This window comes from Rhinolophus sinicus, linkage group LG13 (assembly GCF_036562045.2).
Source record: "Rhinolophus sinicus isolate RSC01 linkage group LG13, ASM3656204v1, whole genome shotgun sequence".
Taxonomy (NCBI): Eukaryota; Metazoa; Chordata; class Mammalia; order Chiroptera; family Rhinolophidae; genus Rhinolophus; species Rhinolophus sinicus.
The window spans coordinates 47,887,819-47,906,233 of NC_133762.1; positions in this window are offsets into that span (position 1 = coordinate 47,887,819).

The window sequence follows — 18,415 nt, forward strand, 5'->3', positions numbered from 1 at the left end:
TACCATTTCTCACTGGGTCCCATCTGAGCACGTGAGACATGGAGGCATAAGATGAGAGTGAGCTGTGTTATAAAATTTTGCAAATTTAGAGTCTATATGCCAACAACCCTCATACTTTTTTCGCGCCTACGGGATTGTCGTGAAGGAAGGCCTTCTCCTTCTCCTCCTACCCATCTTTTTGACACTCTTGTCTACTCTGCTGAACTTCCTTTGTAGTTTGAATCCCAAACCCAAAACTTTCCACAAGGGATTTTTTTGTTTCTCCTTGATCTGCCAGGATGAAGTCTTCAATTTAGTTTGAGCCCACCTTACTCTCTTTCTGGACCTCATAAATAGCATATATAATGTGAATACATGTCTTTGTAGGAGCAAAGTCTAATCAAAATGTTCTGCCAAAACAAAGCGCTCTGTTTTAACAAATAGTCCTGGTTTCTTCAAACATGTGGACTTCTGAGGTTTGGTTACCAAAGGGGGGTGCAAAGATTCTGCTGGTTCTGGGAGACTCAAGGTCTTCTTCTGGACAGCCAAGCTGAGAGATCAGAACAGCCCAGAGTTTGGTGTAAACAAGTCCATCTCAATTGCTATTTGGTGTTTGTAACTGCTTGAATAACTGAGAAATCTCAGTGTGGAGTCATTTTACCCAACCAGTCTTATTTTGTAGACTTGCCACCTGTCCCAAGGTAGCATAAGTTGAGTGAGGCCCCGCATCCCTGCAAAAAGAGGTAGTTCATAGGCAACAACTGGAGTTTATTTTGATCTCTATCTTTTGAAGCCAGAAACTGTTCATGTGTAACTTTAAAGAAAACTGATTTTGTTTTTTTTCCTGGAGCAAAGCTGAAATTTGAAGGCAGGATTCTATTAAAAACAGACAAATAATTCCCATTCCTTCCTGGTCCTGCCTATTGTTTTCCTAAGTTTGTTTGGATTCCCAGATTGAATCCTGCTGGCTAACCCTCCAAAGAGAGGGTCCTGGCCACTGCCATCCCATGAGGTGACTGTCTCATAAGCTCTTTGGGGAACACATCCTGTTTCTCTGTCAAAGAGGCATTTGGAGGATGTAGGAGAATGTCTGCTCTTTTCCCCATTTAGAGAGCCTTTATTTCCTCCCTGTGTTTTGTCTATAGACTGCTTCAGTCTTCCTAAGAACTGTTCTTAGGAAGAAATGTTGGTTGAGAGCCAATATCACTTCTAGGTACTACGTAGTAAACTATGGGATTGGTTTAAGGAACGTATAACCCTGCCCCCAAAAGTAATCCCCACCCCTGTAACCCACCAGACATGCACATCAGAGATAACTATCTGATACACTGTACATTTAGGTGCATTTAGCACCTATGTGTGTCACATCCTTCCACGCCACGGCAGGCATCCCTAATCACGTGACCATGGCTCCCTTTTCCCACGGAGCCCTAATGTACCCAAGGTTCTTCATGCAGTCTGAGCTCATTAATCAGAACTGGGGTGTTAGTTGCAACCTAGTAACCATCCCTGAGTCAAGCACTGACTTTTAAAAGGAAAATATTCTGTAAACAGCGACATAGTGATAGTGTCACCTTTGTATGATTTTGACTTTCTTTTTTCCTAGGTCCACATGACCAGGCTTAGACAAGGAAAGCGATGCCACACTGCCCTAGATTTCCTTGCTCTGTGGAAGGTGCAGGTTCATACCAATAAATGCAGATGCCGTTGGTTATGTACACCAGTAAGCTCCTGCTTGCTGAGAAAATTCCTAATTGAGAATGACAGAGGAAACTCTTTTTTTCTCAGTCTAAACTTGAGAGATCCACTGCTGATTAAATATATCTGGTAAAGAATCACTTCTCTTAAGCTTTAAACTGAAACCTCCAAAACTTCTTTTCCAGAATATTCCAAATACAAATAGGCATGTTGTATTATTTCCAAGTTGCCTTCTCCTTAGGGAAAACAAGTGATGTCTGAGACTGGCAGACACGGAGCTCTGCGCATCCTGATAAAGATAGGGACTTTAGGCTAGCAAAAAATCCAAATAAACAGATTTTCAAACAAACCAGCTTTCCTTTTGGTAGCTGAAAAGGAAACCCCACATCCAGGAGGAATGCAGATCAAAGCAGAGTCTACAAATGATGCAGAAACACATAAAATAACAAACAAGCCTGGTGGGAAGAGGGAATGTTTTGTAAAAGAATAGGCCTCTTCATATTACACTGAAATTGAATGCAAGATTGCAAGCAAAGATACATGCGTTGGGAATACAAAGCTATAGTTTCTTTCCCCTTTTTGGGGGGCTGAGGGTATACCTTTAATAGGTCAGACTGGAAGCCACTAAAAGCAACAGACAAAAGATTGGCTCCTTGTTGGAAATCTTGCATAGTTTACCTTTTGCAGTTGCCTTTGCCTCTCTTTCTTCGTATAAAGTGGACAGAATAATTAATCCATTCTGGTTGTAAAGGTGGAACCTGAATTAACGTGGTCTTGAAGCATTCCATGTCAATAGCGGAGCCTTTTTCTCTCTTGCAAACCTGGTTCTATTTAAAAGTCTTCTCAGGTAAGATACAGATTTAAAATTGTGTACATGATGACATTTTCATTCAGGGCTGTCCTTTTCCCTGGTGTTAAAGTTTATTTGGGTTAAAGACTCAGATGGGTCACAGTGAGCAAGGTACAAAACCACTCTTAGCACCTTTTATCCTTGGGAATTAAGCTCCTTTAAATCATATCTGCGTTCTGATAGTGAGGTGCTAAGTGGCCATGAAGACTTGGAATACTATTGGATGCTATTACCCACTATTTAAAAATCAAGCTTACTGTCAGTGTTAAGTGTCCTCTACTTTTTGAGAACCATTGGAATGAATACTTGGTGGTGTTAGAGTCCTCTTTAAAGACCTTGAGGTGTTAAGGGCACATGTGGTTGAGCTTGTAGCTCATATGCTACCTCTGTTTGGAAAGGGGTGTTGACTGTCACTTTTAGGTAATTTTTAGTAACCTGACCTTCAAAGCAGCATTGGAATCACCTAGAAGCATTACCTGGGGTATATTTCTCAGAGTGGAATTTCGGGGGTCACTGCGTGTATTTATGTTGAAATATATTGGCTGCTGCCAAATTGCTCCCCCCAGTGGTTGCACCAATTTTCATTCCCACCACTGTGTCCTATTGTTTCATATTGTTAATACTATTATCATACTTAAAAACATTTTTTACCTATTTTTGATGGGTGGGAAATGGTATTTTATTCCAATTTCCACTTCCCAGATTATGTGTGAAATCGATTACCTTTACAGATGATCATTGGATGTTTGGATTTCCTCTTCAGTAAATCACATTTTTCACCTATTTTTTACCCCTTATGAGTCGTTTATCTTTTTCTTACAGATTTGCAGGAGTAAGTTATATATTCTGGATAGTAATTCTTTGTCATTACAAACATTGAATACCCTCTTTCAGTCTGTGGCTTGACTTTGCATTTTTTAACAGTGTCTTTTGCTATACAGAAACATTAACTTTTATTGTAGTTGAATTTATTTATCTCTGTGTTTGTGATCTGTGTTTTTTGATATGTTGGGTAAAAAATCTTCACTACCCTCAAATCACAAGCAGATTCTTCTATATTGTCCCTATTAGGCCTTTAGACCCCCTGGAATAGATTTTTGTGTATGGTGTAGAGTAGGGATAGAATTCCATATGTAATGAGCTGTCCCACCAGCATCATTAATACATAGTCAGTCCATTGTTTCCCCAATAATCTATAGTGCTTCTTCTGTTACATGTCACATTTTCGGGTATGAACGGGTCCATTTCAAGGGTCTCCATTCTGTTCTGTTGACCTCTGTTTATTCTTGTGCCAATACCACACTGCCTTCATCACTATCACCAGACATAAAAATATTAGATATTGGGTAAATGAGTTTCTTCATTCATCCTCAGTGCTCTTTTTCAAAATTGACTTAGCTATTCTTGAATCTTTGTTCTTCCATATAGATTTTATGATCTGATTGTTAAAATCCATGAAAAACTGTGGAATTACATTAAAATCATATTTTAATTTGCATATCCACAGTTTTTACAATTTTGTTTTCCCACTCACGAAAATGCTTCATTGCTTTGTCTATTAAAGCTATTTATTAATGACCTTTAAATGAAGAATTTGTCTGTAAAATACTTGTATATCTTTTGTTAGATTCTTAGATACCTTAAGTTTTTTGTTGCTGTCAGTTGTTGTTGTTTGCAACCAAGAACATTGACACATGCTTTTATATTTATGCTCCAAATTTAAAATATATTAGGAGCTCAGGGGGGCTGTATAAAACGTAGTTCTTGTCTTTGTATCTTACATTCTCACTCAGGAGCAAAGACAATTGAAGTGTCAGTCATCATCGGAGTTACTTGATGCTAAGTAGTGCAGATGAGGGAAGAGGCCGTAGGTGGACAGGTTTAGTTGGAGAAAGTCTCATAAAAGAGGTGGGCCTGGGAGGTTGGGTAGCATTTTGATAAAAGATAAAATGTATAAGTTGGTAGAAAGTCTATGAACATAAATTTGCACATGTTTAGGTGACAGAGGGTTGGAAAGAGTGAGAAAGAGAATTGTTAACAGACTCTGGATGACTTCAAATGCGAGGATAAAGAGTTTATAGATTTTATCTTCTACTCATAGACAGCCTTCCAAAACTGGACGATCTGTTAGACTGGTCTGACTATTCCCTATCTACAAAGAGGTAAGTTGGGCAGGAGAAGTCGGCTTACTTTGTGATAAATCTTTTAATTTATTTTGATTCAGAACTGTGAGTAAACTGAGAAAAAGCAGTCATTCTACATGAAATCAAATGCATTAAAGACAAGTTTAGGGTTGGGATCAATCGCAAACATTAAGAAAAGCTAGAGTCAGCTTCAGCTTCAGGTGTACAGTGCAGTGATCGGGCATCACTGAACGCTTGAAGCTGAAGCTGAATAATACTGAATGTCAACTACAATTATATATATATATATATATATATATATATATATATATATATATATATATATTTACAAGAAGCGGAGTACAGCATTAGAATAGAGACGGTGGAAATGTAATGGCTGTATGTGATGTCAGAGGGGTAATAGATGGGGGGAGGAGGGTTATCACTTTGTGAGGTATATAAATGATAAATGTCTAACTATTAAAAAAAAAGAAAAAGAAAAACGAAAAGCTAGAGTCCGAAGAACTGCCAAGGAAGGGTAACACAACATCCAGCGCCCAATGTATCCTCTTTTTACCCTCATTTGCTTTGTGTAAAAAGTGTTTATTACCAGGATTTTACAATGTATTTTTCTTGGGGTTTCCTGAGACATGATAGAGGTGTGGGCCTGAGCTGACTGAAAAACACGAAGGTATCTCTGAGAATCTGTGACCCTCATGAAAAAATCCTCTTTATTAATCACTTTTCAACAAGTGATTGATTTTTTACCCTCTCAAAATTTCCTTTCAGTTTCATTGAGAATTATGCACGTTCTTTTCTCCAGTAAGCGTCATGCGTTATGTTTCCTGAAAAGCCAGAGTGTGGAAGAAAGAGAGACATTTCTCAGTCTCGTTGGCAGTGCTGCCTAGAAAATAATGGGGGGGGGTGGTGATGGGGCCTGACACAGAGATGAACAACATTACCTGGCGGTGTTGCTGCCAGCTGTCAGCGGAGCTTTCACTATGTATGCTTTTCTCATTTTTAAAGCTCAGGAGACAGCTCTCTGAAACAGCCATGGAACACAATTGCCAAGCCCATCCCAATTCCATGGAAATCCAAGGAGTTATCATTCTTGGGAATGCTGGCATCCTAGAAAGACAGAAGCAGACAAATTGGCTGCATATTTTATTCTTAAAAGCAAAAAATGCGCTGAACACCCAGTAGATTTCAATTCTTGCCCCTCACACAGAATCTCTGCTCATTCAACTATCCCCTTTCATTCTTTCTTCTCTAGCTTTCATCCTCTGCAGTGGGAAAAAGAATCTCTGGTCGTATCACCATGAGAAGGGACCAAGAAAATTGCATCCTGAAGGATCCCCCACTCACACACGAGTGTGTCACTGTGGACCTCTCAATGTCCTGTGGATGCTGGATTTCTAGGCAAAGGGCAACTAACCCCAAAAGGGATATTTGTTTTGAGACCACATAGACTGCTTAGAAATAATAGTTCCAAATAATCCTCACAGTTATTAATCTATTGTCTCTGAATTCTAAACCCTCTCTGCTCCGTGACTTGGGTAGTAGTGAGGGGGGCAGACCAGACAAGGAAAGCAGAGGATCAGACTTATCATTAATCAATCGGGAAGTCACACGTTCAATGAGGGACAAGAAAATGGGAATGCCAATGCTCATTGAAGCGAGTTACTATGGCAGCACAACAAATTACCCACAGCCAAGTGGCTAAAACCAACAAACAGCAACAATATTCCTTCATTCATTCATGATGACATTTATTTTGATTATGGATTTGTAATTTGCACAGGGCTTCGTGGGGATAGCTTATCTCCGTCTGATTCAGGGTCATTTAGAAGAGCTTTGAGGTAGGGCCTGGAAGTCCTCTGATGCTGCCATCAGCTGAGGCCTTGGTGGGGTTGCCGGAGGGAATCCTGGAACCCTGACAACTGAACTTTCCAGGGAATATGTGATTCTTCATAGCTTAGTGGCTGTGTTCCCAAAGGTGAGGAGGTAGAAAGACAAACAGAAAGAAAGAAAAATAAGCACCTGGCAGAAACTGTGTCTTTTAAATGACCTAGCAGCCTTGGAAGTCTCATGGCACCACTTTTGCCATAGCCTATTGGCTACATCAGAGCAGTCAAAAGTCCCAGCCCAGATTCAAGAGGGCACATAGGCCCCACGTCTCAGAGTATGAAGTGACAAGATTCTGAGGCATATAGGAGGCCAGAAATATTGCTATGGACGTTTTTGGAAAAATTAGTCTTCCATGCCATTTAACTTAATCTGCACTCCTGCTCAAGCCTCTGATACCATCTTTATACAAGACAATCCTTTTCTCCTTGGTCTCAGATGACTGGACTGAAGGGAGACATCTGACATGGGAACTGAGTTGATTCTATTGTGTCCTGACCAAGATTTTAAGTAACCCAGGGAATGAGATATTTGTATTTCTAGATCTACTTTGAGTCAGAGTGGTTTGTGGACTCGGGCTGGCACAGGTGCTTTTGCTCCACAAGCATAGAGAAGCAGAGATCGAAGAGTATGTAGAGACAGAGAGGAAGAAAAAGGAAAAGAGGAGAACAAGTTTGTTCCTGACAGTTCTCCAGCTTCCTCATGATGCCCCACTAAATTCTGTAATCTTGAGTTATATGAGACACTCTTGATTCATAAACACACACACACACACACACACACACACACACACACACACACACACACACACTTTGCTTAAGCTAGTTTGTGTGGATTTCTACAGTATGGGTGGATTGTAGGGCAGGGAAGACAGTTCTCCAACAGAGGAATTCCTTTATACCAAGTAGGCTGGGTTGCTCGGTTTGCTCTAGGATGTCCCTGGGTCTCTTTTCCATGGTTCCTGCCCTTTGATTTTATGCTTTTTATCAAGGGTGGCCACACCCTCCCCACCTCTGATTTCTTAACTGATATTGTAGCCTCAAGCAAATATCTTACGGAAATAGGCCAGGGTAAGTAAGTGAACATTTATTCTGAACCAGTTGATTTTCAAGTTTTATTTATATGAAAAGCCACATAGGGAAAGGTTTAATGAGCACATTTTACACAAAATAATGAGAAAACTCTGTCATGGTTTCTGTCCAAGCTGTTCCCAATGTTCTCAGACTCCTTCCATGGGGTCAGGGTGCTCATGCCTCAGCTTCTGTGTGCTTTGATTTCAACAGTTCAATGGGAACTCCTGGCCTTCTTCAGAGAATGGCCCTTGGGCTACAGGTGCAGCTCTGCCAACACAACAAACAGAGATCCAGGAGTCCCTGGGAGTGTGTGTCCTCCTGGTGCAGCCTGTAGCCAATGACTGATGGGTGTGTGTATGAAAGCCTAGCTCCTTTGCCTCTGGGTGGGACAAGTCCTGTGGTATAATTTATGTGGTATAATTATGTGACTTGCAGGATCAGGCCGAAGGATTTAGGACTTTGCCTAAAATCGCCACCTCCCTTGGCTCCTTTTCCCCTGTCCTGGTTGCCCCATTCCTGTACTATTTCTCCTGAGAGTTCTTCGAGAATAAAGGAAGAGCTTAATAAACTTGTGCACATGAATCCTTGTCTCAGGTTGTGCTTCTGGAGAACCCAACCCAAGACACGGAGTAATGTTTCTTGGGAATGGAATATGATGTCATGGTAAGAGAATATGATGTCTTTCAAATGATTGAACTTGGATTTGAATCCCTGCTTATAGGATTGATTTGTTACATAGCTGTGAGCCTAGTTAACTTTTCCAGTTTTGTCTCCCTATCTAAAAAAATGGAGGTAATAATTACTATCTTGCAGCTTCAATCTTGTAACATATACAGATTTCATTTCTATAAATCTGCAATTATATTTCGAATTATATAACAAGGCTTACAATGTATAGACCAGCACTCTTCAATGGGACTTTCTGAGATGATAATCACGTGTTCTGCACTATTCAATACACTAGTCTCTCTATATATGTGACTGTTGAGCAGTTTAAATGTGGCTAGTGTGACTAAGGAACTAAATGTTTAATTTTAATTAGTTTACATTTAAATATATAGTCACATTTGGCTAATGGCTACTGTTTTAGACAGTACAAGATAGACTAGATAATACTATTGTAAAGTTAATTTCCTGATTTTTAATAATCATATGATGGCTACGTAAGCCTTGATTTTGGGAACATGCACTGAAATATTAGGCATAAAGAGATATCTTGTCTGTAACTTATTCTCAAATGATTTGGAAGAAATATATATTTATATGTAAAGCAGTTATGTTAAATGTTAATGGAATTAAAGTGAAAGGTATATGAATGTTTTTGTAGAAAGAAAAGGATAAAAAAGCTAAATTCTTCATTGCCATGATAATAAACCAGAAGATAATATTTAAAATTGAGTACTTAAGATGTAGCCATGTACACATGTTATGTAGAAATATGGAAGTAAATACTAGAAGAAAACAATTAAATTACCTGAAATATTAAAAATGTTCATAATTTTTCCAATTCCCTTCTGCCTCCCCTTGCAATATAATTTTGAACTTCTGCCCATCAATAAGTAGTCTTTTTCCCCATTTTTGCAACTAGGGTTAGCCATGTGGCTTGCTTTGACCAGTGGAATAGCAGCAAATATGACACAAGCAGAGAATTAAAAACTACGTGTGCTTTGGTACCTGATGCTCTTGGGGTCTTGGGAACTCTGCAACCACCACTATGGGAATAAGCCATGGCTAGCCTGCTAGAGGATGAGAGAACATGTGGAGAGAGGCCCTGCCATGTCAGTCATCCTGGCTCTCCCAGCTAAGGTCCCAGATATGAGAGTGGGGCCATTTAGCTCTTCTAGATACCAAGTATCTGGTCAGCTGACTTTTCACACATGAGTGAGTCCCGGCAAGGCCAGGAGAAGAACTGCCCTGCTGAGCCCAGCCCAAATTGCCACCCCTATAGTATCATGGCTTAAATAAGTGGTTGTTGCTTTAAGCCATCATATTTCAAGGTGGTTTGTTTCCCAGGAAAAGCTAACTAACACAAAAGTGCTTGCCTCTAGGAAGGAAGATAAAATTGTAATGGACAAGATGACATGATGTTCTGGAGCATGAGTTTTTGAGTTAGAGCCTACCCTCCATCTTCTAGATGAGTGATCATGAGGATTTTCATTAACCATTTTGTGTCTTGCTTTTCACATCTTAAAAAGGGAGATAATAATATAATTCATATATTTATTCTGAAATTAAAGTTTAAAAAAATGCATGTAAAAACCTTAGCATAGTACTTGGCACATAATAAATGCTCCATAAATTGCTAGTGATGTGTGTGGGTTGCAATAAGAGATGAAAAATAATATAAAGTGCTCTGCATTTAGCAGTAAAAAAGGAGAACTTGATTCTTCCCTCTATTATCTTCTAGATGTATGATTTTAGGCAAGTCATTTTGTTTTTAGACCTTGGTTATCTTGAAAAAAAATCTGATGAACAAGACTACCTTAATAATTTCTTCAACTCCCAAGAAGTGTGATTATACTTATTTTAATTCTATTGCTTATAAGTTTTCATTACTTTTCCAAGGAGAAGTTCATAGAGACCAGTGCCAGAATTTTCTAGGGTATAAGGTAAATATGTAGGTTAAGAACTATGCAAATTTAGACACAATCATAACTGCATAAATTAATGTTGTTAGACAAAGCTAATCGCTAGGGTGATCCGGGAAGTAAGTACATCTTTTGAAGTTCATGGTGGGTAGATTGCATGATCACTCAAATATGATAAACATAGTTTCATTTCTTGCAGGTAGCTCTCTCAACCTCAGATCCTTCTATGTAGTGGCTTTGCCATTTTCGATACATGGCTTGATTGCATCAAATGGAGGAGAAAAGAGCATGGATAATCACATGTGAGAGGTTTTATTGCACTCACCATAAAGTAAACACTTACATTCTATTGGCCAGAACAGTCACATGACTACACCTCACTGCAAGGGAAGATGGGAGATAGAGTCTTGTGTGTTCAAGAAGAGTAGGAATGTTGTTTTGTAAACTCCTATCCAGTTTCTGTCATGGCAGGTACATACCTGAGTACAAGGGTCTGGGTATACGACAGGAATTAGGGGGACAATGGAGAAGGTGAGTGTTGCTTCCATGTTTGAAAGGGCAGCCATTGCTTAGCTTCAGCTGATGGTGCCACGTAGGAATGCGGACCAGTGGTAACAAAACTTTCCAATTTATAAGGAAGTTAGACATTTTATTTAGTATATAAAATCTCTTGATTTAAAAATATTGATGATGAATTTTTTTAAACATATAAAAGTATAGAACATAAATTCATTTGCAGGCCCCATGTTGTCTGTATATTTTAGGTTGCCCATTTATACTATCTACGTTGTGCTAAATGGGAAAGGCCTAGAAAAGAGCTTATGGAACAGATAAGCTACAGGTGCCCGTTAGGCATGGGAATGCTCTAAGCATTAGAATAAAGGGTAGAAATCAGCTTGGGTTCCTGTTAGGCCTTCATCCTAGGGCCAAAGAGAAGCTATAAGAAATTTGGGAAAGATCTTTTGATCAGAGATTTCCAGAACCCTTTCCAAGAAGATACGTCTCGCCCTTGCCACACAGGGACACAGGGGCAGGTAAGAACAATGGTAAGGAAGGAGGGAAAAACAAAATGACTGTGGGTCAGAGGACATACATCTACCTGTTTTCAACCATGTCGTACCTGCCTATGTCACCCCAGAGCAGCTGGCAGAGGAGCCAGGGTGTGGTCTCAGAAAAGAAGTGATTTCACCGTTAGTCACAGATGCAGTGAGTATTTACCGCTCCAAGACAGAGGCCTCATCTGTGTAGACACACATTTCCTGTAACCCTGCAAGTGGCTGTCAGGTTTGTGGTTTATACAAAGCTGTGGCTATGTTCTAGTCATTCCTTAGGTGATTTAGAAAGTCTGTAAACATTGGAACTGAAAGCCTATTGTTTTCTTACTTTCCTAGTAAATTGATGATGACCTCAAAGGTAAACCATAGGTGCATATTAACATTGTATATAAGTACAACACATTCTGTCTGTCTAGTATTTTAACCTCCAGCCTAATCAGTGATATTATGGAATGCCAATCAGTGCAAGGCACTATGAAAAATAGGTAGATTATATACCACTCTTTCTTATTCTTGAGGTTTAATGATCTAGGAAAGGAGGGAAGAAATACCTCGTCCTGAAAAAGCAAAACAGTGTCCAATACAGGCAGGGCATGGTAAGTGAAAAATGCATGGTGGGAATGGAAGGAGCCTGAGGCATAGATGGGAGGGGAGAGGAAGGGCCCTGTGGACTAGCAGGGTGTGGAGGAGCTTCCTGTAGGCTGTAGGACCCACTACCTACCTCTGTGTAGGTCCTGCACAGAGACTGTTCTTGAAGATATGGCAAATAGTATTGCTCTTGATTGTCTCACATATATATTGATTGCAACTTCAGTGCCTTTTAGAAAATAAAAAGAAATAAAGGCATTTTAAGCAGGAATTTGGGATCTTTTATTGAATTTAAGGCCTTTTTTATTACAATAACTTCAGTTTTATCCGATGTGATGGTCACAGTTACAGTGTGGTCTGTAGGCTGTGTTGATGAGGGGACAATTGTGCCCCACCAAAAGAGTAACCTCCTGGGTTGAAAAATCCTCCTCAAAGAAATCAGCAAACCCCTCAGGAGCCTCTGCTTAGATTTGAGTAAAAATCCTTGTGTTGGTTTGCTCATGATTTATGTTCGAATAAAAAATATATTCTTTACCCACAATTAGAAATATTTCAATCTTTGTGATGGCTATAGTTTCAAGTTCTTGAGATTATGTTGGCAGTATAATCAATTCAGAAGGGAAAATCATGCCATTTTTGGACAACATATGATTGTGTATTTTCAGTTCTGATCCAAAGTCACAATTTGGATTGTGAAGCTTGTTCTAGCTCTTTGCCAAGTTGGTCAACAAATCTAGGCTGAAAGATACTCTTTAAAGACCTGGAGTGTTGGACTGGATGGCAAGACATTTGTATTCAGGCTTCTTTGGTGCCACCGTTTGAAAAAGCAAAGGCATCCTGGCTTTGCTATTTCTTTCCATTTTAATGTAGAAGGAATGATCCTTGAGGCCTGTTACAGAATGGTGTATAGCTAAATCAGAGCTTCATTTAAAAATATTTAGAATCCTCTCTCTAAGTTGGCACATCTAAAGTAATTGTTGTTTAATAATGCTATTTCTACTATTATTATTGCTGCTGGGTTATTACATTTTTGGCCATGGTTATTGTATCAACGTCTCTGTTTATTATCAAACGAGAGGCCATTCTCACTTGCTGACTGGTATTCTTTCCAGACAAACCAAAACTATCCCAGAGAAGTTAAAAGTGAAAATAATTCATGTCACACTGCTGAGAAAAAGAAATACCCAGTGGTCGAGAAACAAATATGTCAAAGCTTCTAGGAAAAATATTAACTGGGAATGTTACTTTAGAATCACTGAGTGTGGGCACTGCTTGTTGCTTTTCACTCTAGGATGGGCTTTAGATATTAATATTATGAATTATATTAACCCTTTTTACACCTACCTGAGGTTAATATTTTTATTTACATTATACTAATCGTGTTTAGATGTATCTGAATTCATACATAAATATATGATTTTGACATTGCAGTTATATTTCAGTGGACGATGGTACTTTTCCCAAGTCACAAATTTGGGGACAAATATGAGATAATTTTAGCACCAATGTCTTTTACACCAAACTCCTTGAACACTTTTATGCCATCAGTCTCTTTTGATAGAAAAATATTAAATTAAAAAAATGTCTAGGACACACGAATGAGCTGGGCTAGTTAAGAGTGTATCAACCAAGAAGTCATGTACAGTAAGGAGACTGCAGGTGGCAAATGAGTATACAGGACATGGGCAGCATGAGAAGGAGCCGACGCTGCCGTGTGCCAGGCATGGGAGACCAGCGCAGTAATGTGATTATGGTAATGATTCAACAAGTCATTGTCTGTGGCCCGTGTTCATCATAATTAACTTTTTGGAATTGCACAGCCTCTGTCTCTGGGCTCATCAGCTGGCCCAGCTTTTATGTCCCTAGTCTGTCGTTTCTCCTTGGGCCCAGGAGCCTCTAAGTGCATGGCTAAATGAATTCATTACTGGAACAAAGATATGGTGGTCGAATAGAGATGGCTATCTTTTGTTGTCAGACATTCAATCCCATATAGCAATCCAATTACTTAAGCTGTTTCTATCAGTCCTATTAGGGCTGGCCATTGAGGCCGGCTAGAATGTTGATCGCTGTGTCTCAGAAGAATGTGGTGGAACAGATTAGTGCTTTAATGAGAGGCTGTCTTGAAGGCCAGATCTTTTCCATTGTATATATATCGAGATCTAGGAATCATTTTTAGGCCAAGGCCCAGAGTCACTGTTACAAACACTGATCAAAGGATGGCTGGAAATCTGTACAATTGCTTGAAGAAATTTTATGGGTTATAAAATATTGGCATAGGTTCTGTCTGTTATGGGCTATCTGATGAAAATCTCTGGTAAGCTGGGAAAAGGAAATTGCTTATTGGCATTTATTTTGTGGGATGGATATCTTTGGAGTTTGCATTTGAACTCTTTCTTCACTGTGTTACAGGTCAAATTCTGTGCTTAGCACTAACATTCCAGGAATGTGAGCTGCACAAAATCAACACAAGCCTTGCTCCATATTCTGCTACCCAGAAAAAACATATTGTGAGCGTGGATCAGACAAGCGTGAATGGACGATTACTAAGAAAAGAGAGCAAGGGTGGAGTAGGAGCACAGTGGTTAATATGTAGAGGTTGAAACCTGAAATTAAGACAAGAAGAAGAATTCAGTCCGAAAAATAGTTTAGGAAACTCTCTCTATGGCTATCGAGAAAAGGTGGCAACTGGGTTTTTCTTGTGTTGTTTTTTTGTTTTTGAAATTGGTTTTGATGTTGAAAGAAACAATATTCAGACTCTACACGTTGTGCCTATTGCTCTAGAAATATTTGTGAATTATAAGATGCAAAGTCTCTATTTTAAAGGAAGGAAGTCTATGCATATTAGAAAGATTTTAAATAAATAAAAAAATACCTCTTTTCATACAAATATCTTTATTATTTCAAACTGACATGAAAGTACCCATCACTCAGCTTCAATAATTAATGAGAACTAATCTTTCAGCTATATCTTCTAACTTTTCTGGTCAAATCTCTGAGTTTATATTATTTCATTCATTGCTACTACACTCTAAAAACGAAAGCCTCTTTAGAATAGCATAAACTGAAACAGCATTATCATGCCTTAAAAATATTAAGAATAATTTCTTAACATCCACAAATATTCACCTAATTAAATTTCTTATAAGCAGAAGATGTAAGAATATTTGGCCTATTTTTTGGATGTAGGTTTTTCGTATGGCATATTTTAGATAATTTTAGATAATAAATGCTCTTTTTCCAGAAGGTTGTTGCTCTCCTCCTCTGTGTAGATTTTTTTCCAGATTTTATAAGGATGTGAAAAATTAGAATAAGCATATATTATATTTGTATGGAAGAAATAGAGAGAGGGCGTGTGTATAACAAAAAGGCTTGGAAGCAGGAACAAGCATTGCAGGTGTATCAGTTAGGTTATGTCACAGTAACAATCATCTCCCAAATCTCAGTGACATAAAGCAATGGGGTAAATGTTTTGTTTGTGCTAATGTTCATCAGACATCAGTAAGAGGCCTCTTTTGCAACTCATCTTCATTTAGGTATCCAAGACAATAGAGTTGCTACCCCCTGGAAGATTATAGGTCTTTGTGGCAAAGCGGGGAGCAGATGAGAATAATGAATTGGCTCTTAAATGATTCCACCCAGAGGTGGTATGTGTCACTTCTGTCTTCTTTGAATTCATTGGCCAGAGGAGGTCACATGGCCACTCCTAACTTTGTGAGAGCCTAGAAGGAAAGGTTTAATAGATATTAGTAAACAGTTTGTAATGCTCCTCAGCAAGGGGGATGGCCTGAGAAAAATCAGCCTAATTGGATAAAAGTTATGCAGCAAAGAATGGCAAGAAATTAGATCAGGTACATGAAATGGGACAAGATTATGGAAACACTTTTGAGTTAGGAAGAGGAATTAAACCTTGATATTAGGCAGTAGGAAATCACTGTAGGTCTTTGAGCAGGAAAAGGGCATGATTACAGCCATGTTCTAGAAGATTAATCTTAATCTTGCAGGTAGGATGGAGAAGAGAGACTGGTAGCAGGCTGTTATGTTATTCCAGAAAATTAAGACTTAGAGTGCTGGGCAGTGGTGGGGACTGAGCTGAGGGTCAGAGGTGTGTGTGTTTGTGTGTGTGAATCTGATATGAGGTACTTCAAAGGAAGATGCAGCATGATTTGATGACAGATTGGAATAGCAGGTGGAGATCTGGAGGGTGGATGTCTGAAATATGCACAGCCCTTTTCCTATTATAAAAGGTAGGAAGAAAATGAATCAGAGAAGGTTCAAGTTAACTCATAAACTAAGCTAGCCCCATACCTTCTAAATCTGTGTGGACTACATACTGAGGTAAAATAGAAACTGAAATGAAACAAAGCATAAAGTATCTCGTTCAAGTCATGAGTATGGGGTGTATGTGTGTATGGACTGGGTATACGAAGAAAAGCAAATAATCTTCCTTGGATTGCCCCAATACCCTGCTCATTTCTTTATGAGACATAACCATAAGAACTAACAAATGCAGATTTCTGCTTTTGCTTTTTACTGAGAAGCACAAAGCCACTGGTGCCTGCCTTCTTTGTTAAATGGGAAAAAAAGGAGTTGGAAAGGTCGTCCAAGATAGGAAGAAATAGAGGCAGAGGCAAATCAATGTTTAACTTGGAAATATTTTTCAGTTAATCATCTCTGACCGCTCACACCAAGAGGGCACTCCTAGAATGCTGGCAAACTTGAACTGGAAGCCACTCAGCTTCTATTAAACAGCCAAATGTCAGGACCTGTACAATCAGAAAGCCTGATTCAAGTAGGTTTAACTTAAAATGGGGAGGAAATCTCTTAAATATAAATCTAGGAATATTTTGACTTGTAGGCTTTTGCTTCCAACTATGAGGGTTATGGAACCAAAGGATTTTCCTTGTTTTGGGGTTAACATAGAAATCTGGCACTTATACCTACCGCGTTTCCCCGAAAATAAGACTGGGTTTTATATTAATTTTTACTCCAAAAGATGCATTAGGGCTTATGTTCAGGGGATGTCATCCTGAAAAATCATGCTAGGGCTTATTTTCCGGTTAGGTCTTATTTTCAGGTAAACACAGTAACAGGAAATTTGTTGAAAGGTGCGGAAAATTGTGTTGGAATCTGTTACAGCTTTTTTTTTTTCCCCATTTTCACTCCTGGTATATGTAATTTTATAAAATATTACATGAATATGGTTTCTTAGCTTGTGGCTATCTTGATGATTTTTTTGGCCATTTTATTATAAGGAGCCAATCTGTAAGAAAGTTATAGGAAATCTATGGGGTCAGTGGGGCTAATATTTACTCTGATAGGCAAATAGACATTTTTCATCTTGTCTCCATTTTAGTGTGTTTGTAGATGGTCAGTGATGAGGGAACTCTAGTTTTGACAAGCTTTGTTCATTCTTTTATATGGGGTGAAATAATTATCTCTCAGACAAAAGAAGTAACTCATTTGGACTTTGAATGTAATGTACCCATTACATTTTGTAAAGCCCAGTTTGTAAAGAGATTCTTAGCCAAGGTGTCACCTTTGACTTAAGGCCATTGTCCTTGTGAACTGCAGAGCATATGGTGTGCTGTCCTGCAGCTCACTGCTCTGGAGAGTTTCCTATGCCACGGACATTGCTTTAAGCAGAGAGTAATGCACTGATGCCAAAACAATCAATATTCTAGGAGCCCAAAGTTGTATTTATCTTATGAGACCTGGTGTTTCTGACATTCTGATTCTTGATATATGAGACAGCTTATAATTATTTAGTAACAAATGAAACTCGGCAAAGCTACATTTGAATTATTAAGGAAATGTTAGTTGGTTTTGTGTTTGGGGAGCTTTAAAAGATCTGAATTTGACTGCTTTTGAGGAATTCACACAGACTAGATGGATTTTATAGGAAATATTAAAAAATACCAGATTATACGAGGTCTGACAATTAAGTTCACGAACTTGTTGCAATGATGTTGCTAAGTTTTTTTGGTATCAGAGGGATTATTCATTATGAATTTGTACCAACTGGACAAACAGTTAACCAAGTTTACTATGTGGAAGTGCTGAAAAGGCTGTGTGAAAAAATCAGATGACCTGAACTTTTCGCCAACAATTCATGGCTCTTGCATCACGACAATGCACCAGCTCACACGGCACTGTCTGTGAGGTAGTTTTCAGCCAGTAAACAAATAACTGTATTGGAACACCCTCCCTATTCACCTGATCTGGCCCCCAATGACTTCTTTCTTGACTCAAAGATAAAGGAAATATTGAAAGGAAGACATTTTGATGACATTCAGGACATCAAGCGTAATACAAAGACAGCTCTGATGGCCATTCCAGTAAGAATTCCAAAATTGCTTTGAAGGGTGGACTAGGTCTGGTGTCAGTGCATAGCTTCCCAAGGGGAGTACATCGAAGTTGACTGTAGTTAATTGTCTTACTTTGTATATGTCTCCTTTCTCATTCAAAAGAACAAATTCAATATGATTTATTTATTTATTTATTGGTGAATGGAATACAAGATGCTGATGGTAGACTAAAAAAATTGTTATGGTTTATT